Source organism: Hyaena hyaena, unplaced genomic scaffold, assembly GCF_003009895.1.
Source record: "Hyaena hyaena isolate Hyena2069 unplaced genomic scaffold, ASM300989v1 scaffold_168, whole genome shotgun sequence".
NCBI classification, from domain to species: Eukaryota; Metazoa; Chordata; class Mammalia; order Carnivora; family Hyaenidae; genus Hyaena; species Hyaena hyaena.
The window spans coordinates 1,590,953-1,605,409 of NW_024080800.1; the positions used below are offsets into that span (position 1 = coordinate 1,590,953).

At 37.9% G+C, this 14,457-nt stretch overlaps 1 protein-coding gene and 1 long non-coding RNA gene across 2 annotated transcripts in view; one reads left to right on the plus strand and one right to left on the minus strand.

The window, feature by feature from the left end:
* TACR1 (tachykinin receptor 1) overlaps window positions 1-14,457 on the plus strand; it is a 149,923-nt gene that overhangs the window by 15,084 nt on the left and 120,382 nt on the right. The window lies entirely within an intron of this gene.
* Window positions 288-3,935, minus strand: LOC120236986. The gene is made up of 3 exons (XR_005529825.1): window positions 3,837-3,935; window positions 3,119-3,242; window positions 288-411 (listed from the first exon to the last, which is right to left on the minus strand). It is a non-coding gene; the product is annotated as an uncharacterized LOC120236986 (long non-coding RNA).

Consider the following 14,457-nt stretch of genomic DNA (forward strand, 5'->3'; position numbering starts at 1 on the left):
TATTTATTTATTTTGAGAGAGGGGGAGCATGAGTGTAAGCGGGGAGAGGAGCAGAGAGAGGGGGAGAGAGAGAATCCCAAGCTGACAGCACAGAGCCCTGCATCTGGCTTGATCTCACAAACTGTGGGATCATGACCTGAGCCAAAATCAAGAGGCAGACACTTAATTGGCTGAGCCTCCCAGGCACCCCTTATTTATATTTTTGAATCTTTGCTCTAAAGTGCAACTGTCATTTCATTTTTTGGTGCTGTCTTTGCAAGTTTTGGTTTCAGGGATATAAGGAAATAAACATTTTCTGAAATTTATTATGTTTTCTGAAATAAATGAACTTGGTGGCATGAAGTCTCCTTGGAAGATAATACTCTTTCTCTGTATAGCCATCACACAGTAGTACAGGGCATTCTCCAGGGCCTCCATGAGCAGCAAAAGAAAGAAGAAATAACCAATAGGTTATTAATTCAGAAAAACAGTCTACACAGTAGTTAACAGCTTTTACCCTCTCGGGTTAGGAGTCCCACCAGCCAATGATATAATAGCAGGGAAAGAACCCTAGCCACACACACACTTTTTGTGAGGACGATCAATGCAAAAGCCAGCCCCAGGGAGCAGGAAAGAGCCCAGCAGTGGAGCTCTGTGGCTAGGGCGAGACGCTGAGCCTCAAAGCTCATCTTTTTTTCTGACACAACACACAGCATCCCAAGAGAGATATATCCTTGTGGGCAGACACAGATTTTACAAAATCCAGAAAAATATACAGATAAGCCAAATAAAGCAGCACAGACTTTTTCAGTTTGGGTATGCATTCTATAAGATTTTTAACAAGACTGTGATTAATAAAATGGCTTATTTAAGGACCTCAATAATAAGCATTTAGCATATTAGAGGGAGAAATAAAAATTGCAATTTAAAAGAATTAAGCTTTATCTTTAAAATATCCAGTTTTAGAGGTGCCTGAGTGGCTTGTTTGGTTAAGTGTCTGACTTCAGCTCAGGTCATGCTCTCACGGTTTGTGAGTTCAAGCACCACGTTGGGCTCTGTGCTGACAGCTCAGAGCCTGGAGCCTGTTTCAGATTCTGTGTCTCCCTCTTTTTGCTCCTCCCCCACTCACACTCCGTCTCACTCTCTGTCTCTCAAAAATAAATGTTTTAAAAAATAAAGAAAATATACACAGTTTTATTTTTTTGCCAGATTCTCCCTTCCTATAAACAATATGAATAAGGCAAACAAGGAGATACTATCAAAGAAGTAACATAAATCTTATTTGGGGCTTAAAAATCATTATATAAACAGTTTATTGGTTTCTAACATGTTATTATTAATGTAAATTGATTGGGGGCACATTTCATTTCATCAGATATCAAACATAACAAAACAATCATTGTTATGTTCCATTAACACTGAACTCTCTCATGCTGTGTAGATGTAGATCTAAATATTTTATAGAGAGCCAGTACCATACATACTTATTTTTAAAGTTTTTATTTGAACTCCAGTTAGTTTACATACAGTGTAATATTATTTTAGGTTACAATATAGTGATTAAACACTTCCATACAACACCCAGTGCTCATCACAAGTGTGCCCCTTAGTCCCCATCACCTATTTCACCCATCTCCCCCCCCTCCTTCTGGTAACCATCAGTTTGTTCCCTATGGTTAAGAGTCTGTTTCTTGGTTTGCCTCTATCTCTCATTTTTTCCCCTTTGCTTGCTTGTTTGTTTTGTTTCTTAAATTCCACCTATAAGTGAGATATGCTATTGTCTTTCTTTGACTGACTTATTTTGCTTAGCATAATACTCTCAAAAGCTTCTGCATAGCTAAGGAAGCAATCAGCAAAACTGAAAGGCAACAAATGTAATGGGAAAAGATATTTGCAAATAACATAGCTGATAAAAAGTTAGTTTCCAAAATATATCAAGAAGTTATAAAACTCAACACCTAAAAAACAAATAATCCAATTAAAAAATTGACAGAAGACATGAATAGACATTTTTCCAGAAAAGAAATACAGAGGACCAAAGGGACATAAAACGATGCTCAACATCACTGGATATCAGGAAAAGGCAAGTCAAAACTACAATATGAGATATCACCTCACACCAGTCAGAATGGCTAAAATCAACAGCACAAGAAACAACAGGAGTTAGCGAGGATGTGGAGAAAGGGGAATCCTCTTTCACTGTTGGTAAGAATGCAAACTGATGCAGCCACTCTAGAAAACAGCATAGAGGTTCCTCAGAAAGTTAAAAATAGAACTACCTTACAATTCAACAATTGCACCACTAGGTATTTACCCAAAGAACACAAAAATAATAAATCAAAGGGACATATACACCCCAGTGTTTATAGCGGCATTATGTATAATAGCCAAATTACATAAATAGCCCATGTCCATCGACAGATGAAAGAAGAAGATATTATCTATATCTACAACTATATTTATATCCATATCTATATATATTGGAGTATTACACTCAGCCACAAAAAATCCTGCCATTTGCAATGACATGAATGGAGCTAGAGTATTATGCTAAGTGAAATACTATGCATTCTTTGGCTCCAGGGATACAATGGTCAGCAAGAATCAAACCTGATCTCTGCCCTCGAACAGATATTAATAAGGCATTAATCCACTGATTATTCAAATCAGTGTGCAATTACAAACTGTCCTAACAGCTATTAAAGAATATTAATATTATGAGAGAAGGAGCCAAGATGGAAGAACAGCATGGAAGTTTTTGGGTCTCGCGTCCATAAAGTACAGCCAGATCAACACTAAACCATCCTGCACACCTAGAAAACTGACCTGAGGATTAACACAACAATCTGCACAACCTGAACCACAGAACTCAGCAGGTACCCAGCATGGAGAGATGAATGGGGGAGAGAGAAGCTGTGAAGGGCAGGGAGCTATTTTTGCTTGCAGAAAGAGGACAGAGATGGGGGGAGAGTACTGGAAAAGCGCCCCCAAAAGCAGTTGGAGAGAAAGTGGAAAAGCGGAAACAGCAGCAGGGACTGAACTAAAAAGGGATAAAGGAGAACGGAGAGGGTTTAAATTCCATTAAGACTCTATAAACAGGGGGAGCACAGAGTCTGAAACTCGGCATGCAGCTCCATACCTGGCGGTGCTCTGGTGAGAAGGCGAATCCCCAGCAGAGTGAAGTCCCGGGGTCCTTGGGCCACACGAGGAGAGGCAGTTCCCCTGCTGGGAGGACTCCCCACAGGCAAAGGTCCCAGCAGATCCTGGAGAACAACCACATTCACAGGTGCTGGAACAAGGCTGTTAAGTATGAAGCCTGGTGCCAGATGTGTGTTGTGGTTTTCCATAATCCCTGAAACGCTGCTGCTACACGATCATGTGAAAATTTTCTGGGGTGGGCTGGCACCCAGCTGCAGTCTCTGGGCTTCGGCAGCAGCACCATCCCATTAACGTTCGTGGGTGCAGTCGGCTGGGGCCATTGCTCGATAACACCCTCCCACAGAGGGTCAGAAGTGTCAAAGCTGCAGGCCCTCTGAAGTAAGGGGTCAGGAAAAACAGCCGCATCTGAGATAAAACTCAGGAGGGAGGTGCCGCCTGGCAACCTGATGGCTTGGTCATGGACAGTGTAAAAGCGGGAATTGGATGGAAACCAGAGACAAAGGACGGGTGTGTGATTGCTGAGGAGGGAGAATAGATCTCGATACTAGAGACTGGGGTTCTGGGTGGCGCCATTTTCACGTCTCCTGCACATGCGCATACACACCTACAAGCACCACAGCAATCCACAGGATAAACTAAGCAACGCCATCTAGTGGAGAACGGAGCCATTACACTAAGCCCCGCCCAACGGGACTAACCTCGCTCTTCAGGAACACATGTTTCTTTGGCTGCTTCGTTTACAGCCTATAAAGTGCTTCACAGTTTGACTTCTAGGGGAAAATGATATAATTTCAAACGTATTTCAGTCTGTTTGCTGGTCCATCTATTCAATTTTCTTTTTTTTCTTTTTCATTTCTTTTTGTTTTCTGGAATGCAGAAAGAAAATTCTTATTTTCAACTTTTATTAACAATATTTCTTTAATTTTTTGTAGTATATTTTTTACTTTTTTATAAAATTTTCATTTTGTAAATTTTACTTCCATCATCTCATTTTATTCTATTTCATTGTATTAAGTTTTTCAAATTTTCAAATATTTTCCTTCCCCCACTTTCTTCTTGAATCTATCAAGCCCCTTTTAACACCCAAACCAAAATACAGCTAGGATCTATCATCATTTATTTGATTTGTGTGTGTGTGTTGTTTTTAATTTTTTAATTTTTACTTTTTTCATTTTAATTTTTTTACATTATTAATTTCTTTTCTTCCTTCAAAATGACAAAATGAAGGAATTCACCCCAAAATAAAGAGCAGGAAAAAATGAAAGCCAGGGACTTAACCAACACAGGTACACATGCAAGATGTCTGAACCAGATTTGAATCATGAAAATAAGAATATTAGCTGGAGTTGAAAATAGATTAGAATCCCTTTCTGTGGAGATAAAAGAAGTAAAAGCTAGTCAGTATGAAATAAAAAATGCTATAACTGAGTTGCAATCTCGAGTGGATGACACAGCACAAACTTGAGAAGAATAATGAAGGAGAAAAAAAGGCGGAGACTAAGGCAAAAGAGCATGATTTTAGAATTAGAGAAATCAGTGACTCATTAAAAAAGGAACACCATAATCACAGGGATCTTAGAAGATGAAGAGAGAGAAAAAGGGATAGAAGGGTTATGTGAGCAAATCATAGCAGAAAACTTTCCTAAGTTTCTGCTTTCCTGGGAAAAGACACAGACTTCAAAATCCAGGAAGCACAGAGAACTCCCATTATATTCAACAAAAACCAGCCATCAAAAAGGCATATCATAGTCAAATTCATAAAATACTCAGGCAAGGAAAGAATCATGAAAGCAGCAAGGGAAAAAAAAGTCCTTGACCTACAAAGGAAGACAGATCAGGTTTGCAGGAGACCTATCCACAGAAATTTGGCAGGCCAGAAAGGAGTGGCAGGATATATTCAATGTGCTGAACTGGAAGAATATGTAGCCAAGAATTTTTTATCCAGCAAGGCTGTCATTCAAAATAGAAGGAGAGATAAAAAGTGTCCCAGACAAACAAAAACTAAAGTAGTTCATGACCACTAAACCAGTCCTGCAAGAAATTTTAAAGGGGACCCTGAGAAAAGACGGACAGACAGACAGACAGATAGATAGATAAAGACCAAAAGCAACAAAAACTAGAAAGGACCAGAAAACACCACCAGACACTCCAATTCTACAAGAAATATAATGGCAATAAATTCATATCTTTCAGTACTCACTCTAAACATCCATGAACTAAATGCTCCAATCAAAAGACATAGGGTACCAGAATGGATGAGAAAACAAGATCCATCTATATGGTGTTTACAAGAGACCCACTTTAGACCTAAAGATACCTTCAGATTGAAAGTAAGGGGATGGAGAACCATCTATCATATTAATGGTAGACAAGAGAAAAACGGAGTAGCCATACTTATATCAATCAATCTAGGATTTAAAATAAAAACTGTCTTAAAATAAAGACTGTAACAAGAGACCTGCTTCAGATTCTATCTCCATCTATTTCTCTCTGCCCCTCCTCTGTTCATGTGCTGTCTCTCTCTCTCTCAAATATATATAAACTTAAAAAAAAAAAGACTGTAACAAGAGATGAAGGGTATTATATCACAATTAAGGGGTCTGTTCACAAGAGGACCTAACAATTAAACATTTATGCTCCAAATGTAGAAGCACCCAAATATATAAATCAATTAATCACAAACATAAGAAACTTATTGATAATGATACCATAATAGTAGGGGACTTCAACACCCCAGTTACAGCAATGGACAGATCGTCTAATCAGAAAATCAACAAGGAAACAATGGCTTTCAATGACACACTGGATCAGATGGACCTAACAGATATATTCAGAACATTTCATCCTAAAGCAACGGAATATACATTCTTCTCCAGTGCACATGGAACATTCTCCAGAAGCGACCACATACTGGAACACAAATCAGCCCTCAACAAGTATAAAAAGATGGAGATCATACCTTACATATTTTCAGACCACAATGATATGAAACCTAAAATAAACCACAAGAAAAAATTTGGAAAGGCAACAAATACTTGGAGACTAAAGAACATCTTACTAAAAAACAAATGGGCTAACCAAGAAATTAAAAAGGAAATTAAAAAGGACATGGAAGCCAATGAAAATGATAACACTACAGCCAAAAACCTCTGGGACTCAGCAAAGGCAGTCATAAGAGGAAAGTATATAGCGATCCAGGCCTTCCCAAAGAAGGAAGAAAGGTCTCAGATACACAACCTAACCTTACACCCTGAAGAGCTGTAAACAGGAAAACAAATAAAACCCCAAACCAGCAGAAGACAGGAAATAGTAAAAATTAGATCAGAAATCAATGCTATTGAAACAAACAAACAACAATAACAACAAAAAAACAAACAGTAGAACAAATCAATGAAACCAGAAGCTGGTTCTCTGAAAGAATAAACAAAATTGATAACCCCCTAGCCAGTATGATGAAAAAGAAAAAAGAAAGGACCCAAATAAATAAAATCAAGAATGAAAGAGGAGAGATCTCAACCAACACAGCAGAAATACAAACAATAATAAGAGAATATTAAGAGCAACTATATACCAATAAAATGGGCAATATGGAAGAAATGGACAAATTTCTAGAAACATATAAACTACCAAAACTGGAACAGGAAAAAATAGAAAATTTGAACAGACCTATAACTAGTAAAGAAATTGAATTAGTAATAAAAAATCTCCCAAAAAACAAGGCCAGATGGCTTTCCAGGGGAATCCTACCAAACATTTAAGGAAGAATTAACACTTATTCTCCCGAAGCTGTTCCAAAAACTAGAAATGGACGGAAAACTTCCAAGCTCTTTCTATGAAGCCAGCATTACCTTGATTCCAAAACCAGACAAAAACCCAACTAAAAAGGAGACCTATAGACCTATATCCCTGATGAACATTGATGCAAAAATCCTCAAACAAGCTATTAGCCAACCATATCCAACAAAACATTAAAAGAATTATTCACCATAACCAAGTGGGATTTATACCTGGGATTCAGGTCTGGTTCAATATCTGCAAAACAATCAATGTGACTCATCACATCAATAAAATAAAAGACAAGAACCACATGATCCTCTCAATAGATGCAAAGAAAGCATTTGACAAAATATAGCATTGTTTCTTGATAAAAACCTTCAAGAAAGTAGAGAAAGAAGGATCATATCTTGAGATCATAAAGTCCATATATGAAAGACCCACCACTAATATCAATGGGGAAAACTGAGAGCTTTCCCCCTAAGCTCAGGAACACGCAGGGATGTCCACTCTCGCCACTGTTATTCAACATAGTATTAGAAGTCTTAGCCTCAGAAATCAGACAACACAAAGGAATAAAAGGCATCCAAATCAGCCAGGAGGAGGTCAAACTTTCACCCTTCGCAGATGACATGAAACTCTATAAGGAAAACCCAAAAGATTCTACCAAAAAAACTTCTAGAATTGATCCATGAATTCAGCAAAGTCACAGGATATAAAATCAATACACAGAAATCAGATGCATTCCTAGACACCAACAATGAAACAACAGAAAGAGAAATCATGGAATCAATCCTATTTACAATTGCACCAAAAACCATTAAATACCTAGGAATAAATCTAACCAAAGAGGTGAAAAATCTATACACTGAAAACTACAGAAAGCTTCTGAAAGAAATGGAAGAAGTCACAAAAAAAATGGAAAAATATTCCATGCTCCTGGATGGGAAGAACAAATATTCTTAAAATGTCAATACTACCCAAAGCAATCTACATAGTCAAGGCAATCCTTATCAAAATAACACCAGCATTCTTCACAGAGCTAGAACAAACAGTTCTAAAATTTACATGGAACCAGAAAAGACCCCAGATAGCAAAAGCAATTTTGAAAAAGAAAACCAAAGCAGAAGGCATCATAATCCCGGACTTCAGGCTGTATTACAAAGCTGTAATCATGAAGACAGTGTGGTACTGGCTCAAAAATTGACACTCAGATCAATGGAACAAAATAGAGAACCCAGAAACGGACCCACAAATGTATGGCCAACTAACCTTTGACAAAGCAGGAAAGAATATCCAATGCAATAAAGATAGTCTCTTCAGCAAGTGGTGCTGGGAAAACTCAACTGCAACATGCAGAAAAATGAACCTGGACCACTTTCTTACACCATACACATAAATAAACTCAAAATGGATGAAAGACCTAAATGTAAGACAGGAAGCCATCAAAATCCTTGAGGAGAAAGAAGGCAAAAACCTCTTTGGCCTTGGCCACAGCAACTTCTTACTCAACATTTCTCCAGAGGCAAGGGGAAAAAAAGCAAAACTGAACTATTGGGATCTAATCAAAATAAAAAGCTTCTGAACAGCGAAGGAAACAAGCATCAAAACTAAAATGCAACAGATGGAATGGGAGAAGATATTTACTAACGACATATCAGATAAAGGGTTAGTATCCAAAATCTATGAAGAACTTCTCAAACTCAACACCCAAAAAACAAAGAATCCAGTGAAGAAATGGGCAAGACATGAATAGACACGTCTCCAAAGAAGACAACCAGATGGCCAACTGACACATGAAAAAATGCTCAACGTCACCATCATCAGGGAAATACAAATCAATACCACAATGAGATACCACTCACACCAGTCAGAATGGCTAACATTAACAACTCAGGCAACAACAGATGTTGGCAAGGATGCGAAGAAAGAGGCTCTTTTGCACTGCTGGTGGGAATGCAAACTGGTGCAGCTACTCTGGAAAACAGTATGGAGGTTCCTCAAAAAATTAAAAATAGAACTACTCTAAGACCCAGCAATTGCACTACTACTACTTAGCCAAAGGATACAAGTGCACTGTTTCAAAGGGACATATTATAGCAGCACTATCAAGAATAGCCAAAGTATGGAAAGAGCCCAAATGTCCATCGGTAGATGAATGGTATATATATATACATACATACACGATGGAGTATTACTTGGCAATCAAAAAGAATGAAATCTTGCCACTTGCAACTACATGGATGGAACTAGAGGGTATTATGCTAAGCAAAATTAGTCAGAGAAAGACAAATATCATATGACTTCACTCATATGCGGACTTTAAGATACAAAACATATGAACATAAGGGAAGGGAAGCAAAAATAATATAAAAACAAGAAGGGAGATAAAACATAAGAGACTCTCCAATACAGAGAACAGAGGGTTATTGGAGCGGCTTTGGGAGGGGGTATGGGCTAAATGGGTAGGAGGAATTAAGGATATCACTGAAATATTTGTTGTACTTATATGCTAACTAACTTGGATATAAATTAAAAGAATAAATTAAATAAGAAAATTTTCAAAAGAATATTAATGTTATGAAGTATATAAAAATTCACTTAGTCTGAATGTTTTGGGGCTGAGATCTAAAGGATGAGTAGGATTTAGGAAAAGCAGAATGGCAGACACTGGGTTGGTTACACAAAAGCCATTTATAGCCCCCTATCCTCTACTAGAGATATTGTCAATGTCACAGTCTTTCTTGCAGGGAGCATTGACCATATGACAAAGTTTTGGCCAGTGGGGTACAGGAGAAAGTCTCTAGATTGAGCTTCTCTGCTTGAATTAAAAGGCAATGTCTACATGGAAAAACACTTTATTTTTTTAAAACTCTTTGCTTTTTCCCCTTCTTCCTCTTTAGAACAGGGGCAAGAAACCTGGCTGTTAGCAGCACAATTTACCTATGAGAACAACCCTTACACACTGAGGATTGTGGTTAAGAAAGTTAGAAAGAACCGGGAGCCCTGGGCATATCACTGACCCACATACCAGCCCTAAACTACCTTACCTGGATTTTGTCTTCTTGTTATGAAAAACAATGATATCTTTATTTCTTTAATCCCATGGTAAACAGAGGGAGGTTGTGTGGAGGGTAAAGAGTTTAGAAATGTCAAATGCATTTATGAAGATGCTGGGCAGGAGGAAGTATGATGCATTAGAAAAACCAATGCTTTCCATTTACACTTTCCATTTTTCATATTACAAATTTATCCATGGATAAAATGAAAAGAAAATGGAAGGAACATAAAATTGTAATTCTTGAGCACTATGGTAATTTATTACCACTACAACTATTAATGGAGTCTCAGTAATAAAAGAAGCTGACTGCAGGCTGTGGGGCAGACAAAATAGGCAGAGAGTTGTTGGAAATGCTCACTATGAGTCTATCCTTTATTTCCTACTCAGCAGAGCAAGTGAGTGAGTGGCATTAACATAGGGATAATGTTGCATCCATTTCTGTTTACTTTCCATAATCTCAATATTTGATATTATATGAGGAATAAAAAAATTGATTATTCAATCAGTTAAGAAACAATGGGCTGGAGTATGTTTGTCTTTGTTGTTATTCTTAATTTTTTCCCCTTATTGAATTTGGTCAGGTTATATTTATTTCTTTTTTATTTTTAAAAATTCTTTCCTAGGCATTTTTCTTTTTTTTTATTTAATGTTTTTTTTTTTACTTATTTCTAGGAGAGAGAGAGAGAAAGCGTGAGCAGGGGAGGGTCAGAGAGAGAGGGAGTCACAGACTGAAACAGGCTCCAGGCTCTGAGCTGGCAGTCAGCACAGAGCCTGAAGCGGGGCTCGAACCCATGAACAGCGAGATCATGACCTAAGCGAAAGTCGGACGCTTAACCGACTAAGCCACCCAGGCGCCCCTCCTAGGCATTTTTCTAAGGAATTTGGGAAAGAAGTATTTCAAAGTGATCCCTCAATCTCGTATATAACTATAAATCCATATTTCTTTTTGAGGTCAATAAAATTAATGGCCGTATGGAGGATGTTCTAGAATGAAAAAAAAAACTGTTGGTAGGAATACCAAATAGCAAGTTATTATTATAATATTGAGGTAAAATATTATTAGAACTATGGGACTGGAGAAATCAGATTCCAGATATTTTAGGGTGGCATTGTAAAATGTTGGAGGCTCTTCAATGTTTGAAAGGGAGTTGGAGTTGGAAATGAAGGACAGAAAGGAATTGAGGCTTCTCTCAGTTTGTTACCTTGGGAGAACACATAGACGGATAGTCAAATCAGGAACAGAGGAGGGAGAGCAGGTTAGGAAAGAGTATCTACATACCAACTGTAGAACATCTACATATCCACTGCAGACATTTAATAACTATTTATTGAGTCTCTGTTGTAGCAGTTATCCATTGTCATAGTAGTAGTGTGTAACAAACAACTATAAGATCCCAGGGGTATAAAACGATAAGCAATTGCCTAGTTCATTAGTCTGCAACATTAAGTGATTTGGCCTAGGCTTGTCTGAATTTCGGATGTGTTCATTCACATGTCTGGGGCCAGTGAGCTGCCAACTGATTAAGCTGGCCTCAGCAGAAATGATGGGCAGCTCAGCTCTGCCCCATGTGTCTTTCATCCTTCCATAAACTAGCCAAGGTATGTCTTCATGGCAATGACAAAGATGCAAAAGATAAACAGACATATGCAAACACTTTTTCCAGTCTGTTTTTTGTGTCACATCCACTAATGCCCCACTGGGCAAAACAAGCCCTCAGAATTGATGAGATTCATGCTTAAGGAACCAAATTCCATCTGTTTAGGACAAAGATATAGCAAGGAATAAATAATTGATACCATTAGTGAAGTTAATCTGCATGTGAACTGTGTGCCAGACACTGTTCTGGACTCTAAAGATACAACAGAGAACAACAACAACAACAAAAGTCTTTATTCTCTATTTAGAGATATATACAACAAACAAACTAAAAAGTATGTAATTTTGAATACCATTAAGTTCTACAATGAAAAGGGTAAGAGGATGGAGAGTGGTGATAAGTAGTGTGGTATGATGATCTTGAAAGTAGAATTTCTAGGTACAAGGGCAGCGAGACTAAATAGCCCTGAGGCAAGAATGGGCTTGGCAATAAAACCTGGGTGAGATTGGATGGGAGTGAGTTGGGGTGGGGGGAAGGCCAATGAAATTAGATAAGAAGGCCATGTATATCACATGTATTAGTCAGGGTAGGCTGTGATGGGCTGCAGTAACAAGCAACCCTGCAAATCACAATGGCTTAATACACAGTTTATTTATCACTCACTCTAAGTCTACTACGGGTTCAATTTCTTTCCTGGGAAGCTCCCTGAAAACATTAATTGATCATAGGCTGTTTCCATCTTGTGACTCAGCCATCCCAAACTGAGCAGCTCAGTTGTTACATTAAAGGAAGAAAGAGGTGAGAGCCACATGAGATTTTAACCTGCCCCAGTCCAGAGGTGATATGGATCACCTGCCCTCAAAATCCATTAGCAATAACTAGTCATATGGTCAGGTCCAGCTGCATGTGCTCAGGAAAATATGGGAGAGCAAATGAATGTTCAGTGAGCATTAAAAGTTTATGCCACAGCAAGGTAAGTTTGTTTTTCATTCTATGTGTGATAATAAGTCATTAGAAGATAACAAGCAGGGAAGGAGCATGATCTTATCTGTACTTATCTATACTGGCAGTTATGTGGAGAATAGAGAGTAGAGAGGCAAATGTGGCAGAAGGGTGACCAGTTAGGAGCTCTCCTATAGTGACCACAGGAAGGAGATGATGGTGACTTAACCTAAGGTATAATGATAGGGGTGGTAAGTGATCAGATTTGGGATATATTTTGAAAGTAGGACAAACGATATATAGGTGGAATAGATGTGGGATAAAAGAGAAAGACAATTGAGAATCACTCCTGGGCTTGAGACTAAGCAACTTGGAGAATGGTGATTCCATTTACTAAGATGGGGGAAGAATGGAGAAGAAATAAGTTCAGAAGAAGAAATCAGGAGTGACTTTGGCCCTGAGAAGTTTGAAAAAGGTAGCAGACAGACAAGTGGAAATATTGAGTGAACTGACAGGTGATTTTTTTTTTTTACTTTATTTTACTTTCTTTTTAACTATGATATAATTGACATATAACATCATATTAGTTTCAGGTGTATAACACAATGATTTAATATTTTTATATATTGCAAAATGATCACCACAATAAATCTAGTGATATCTATTACCATTCGTAGTTACAAAACAATGTTTTTCTTGTGGTAAGAACTTTTAAGATCTACTCTCTTAGCAACTTTCAAATATTCAATACAGTATTAACTATAGTCACCAGCCTATATATTACATCCCTGTGCTTTATTTATTTTATAGGTGGAAGTCTGTACCTTTTGACTTCCTTCACTCATTTTGCCTATCCCTCATACCCTACCTCTGGCAACCACCAATCTGTTCTATGTATCTATGAGTTTGGATATCAGTTTTGTTTTTGTTTTAGTTCCACATATAAGTGAGAATATATGGTATTGGTCTTTCCCTGTCTGGCTAGTTTCAACTAGTATAATGCCCTTGAGGTCTGTCCATGTTGTCACAAATGACAATATTTCATTTTTTTTATTGCTGAATAAAATGTGTGTGTGTGTGTGTGTGTGTGTGTGTGTCCTCTATATCTATTCATCCACTGATGGACACTTAGGTTGTTTCCACATCTTGGCTATTCTAGATAATCCTGCAATTAACATGCGGGTACATATATCTTTCCAAATTAATGTGTTCATTTTCTTTGTATAAACGCCCAGAAGAAGCTGAGTCATATGTAGTTCTATTTTTAATTATTTTGAGGTATCTCTGCATTGTTTTCCATTGTGGCTGCACCAATTTACATTTCCACCAACAGTGCATCAGGGTTCCTTTTTCTCCACATCCTCACCAATATTTGTTATGTATTGTCTTTTTGATAACAGCAATTCTAACAGGTACAAGATGATATGGTGCTTTTGATTTGCATTTTCCTGATGGTAAGTGATGTTGAGTATCTTTTCATGTACGAGTTGGCCACCTGTAGGTCTTCCTTAGACTAACAGTTGATTTTTAAATATGAACTTCAGAAAGAGAGGTAAGGGCTGGGATACAAATGTGGGAGTCATTAGCATATACTTTGGGGCTGTATACAAACACCTAGTGGAAAGAGTGCCAGAGAAGACTGCCACTGATTGAGCCCTAGGGAACTCCAAATTTAGAAAAGCAAGAAAGAAGAGTAGGAAGTAGCAAATATGACCAAGAAGCAATAGCTAGTGAGTTAGGAGAACTAGTAAGTGAGGTATTTTGGATAAGAAAGCTTTTCAGGAAGGAAAAAGTACCTCCAGTGTCATAAATTGCCGAGAGGTTAAGCAAGATGAGGGTCAAGGATTTGACAAGATGAGATCAGCGTTGACCTTGATGAAAGCAGCTTTAGTAAAGTGGTGGAGATTGACTGGGATAGGCTGACAGAAGACTATGAAGGGAAAA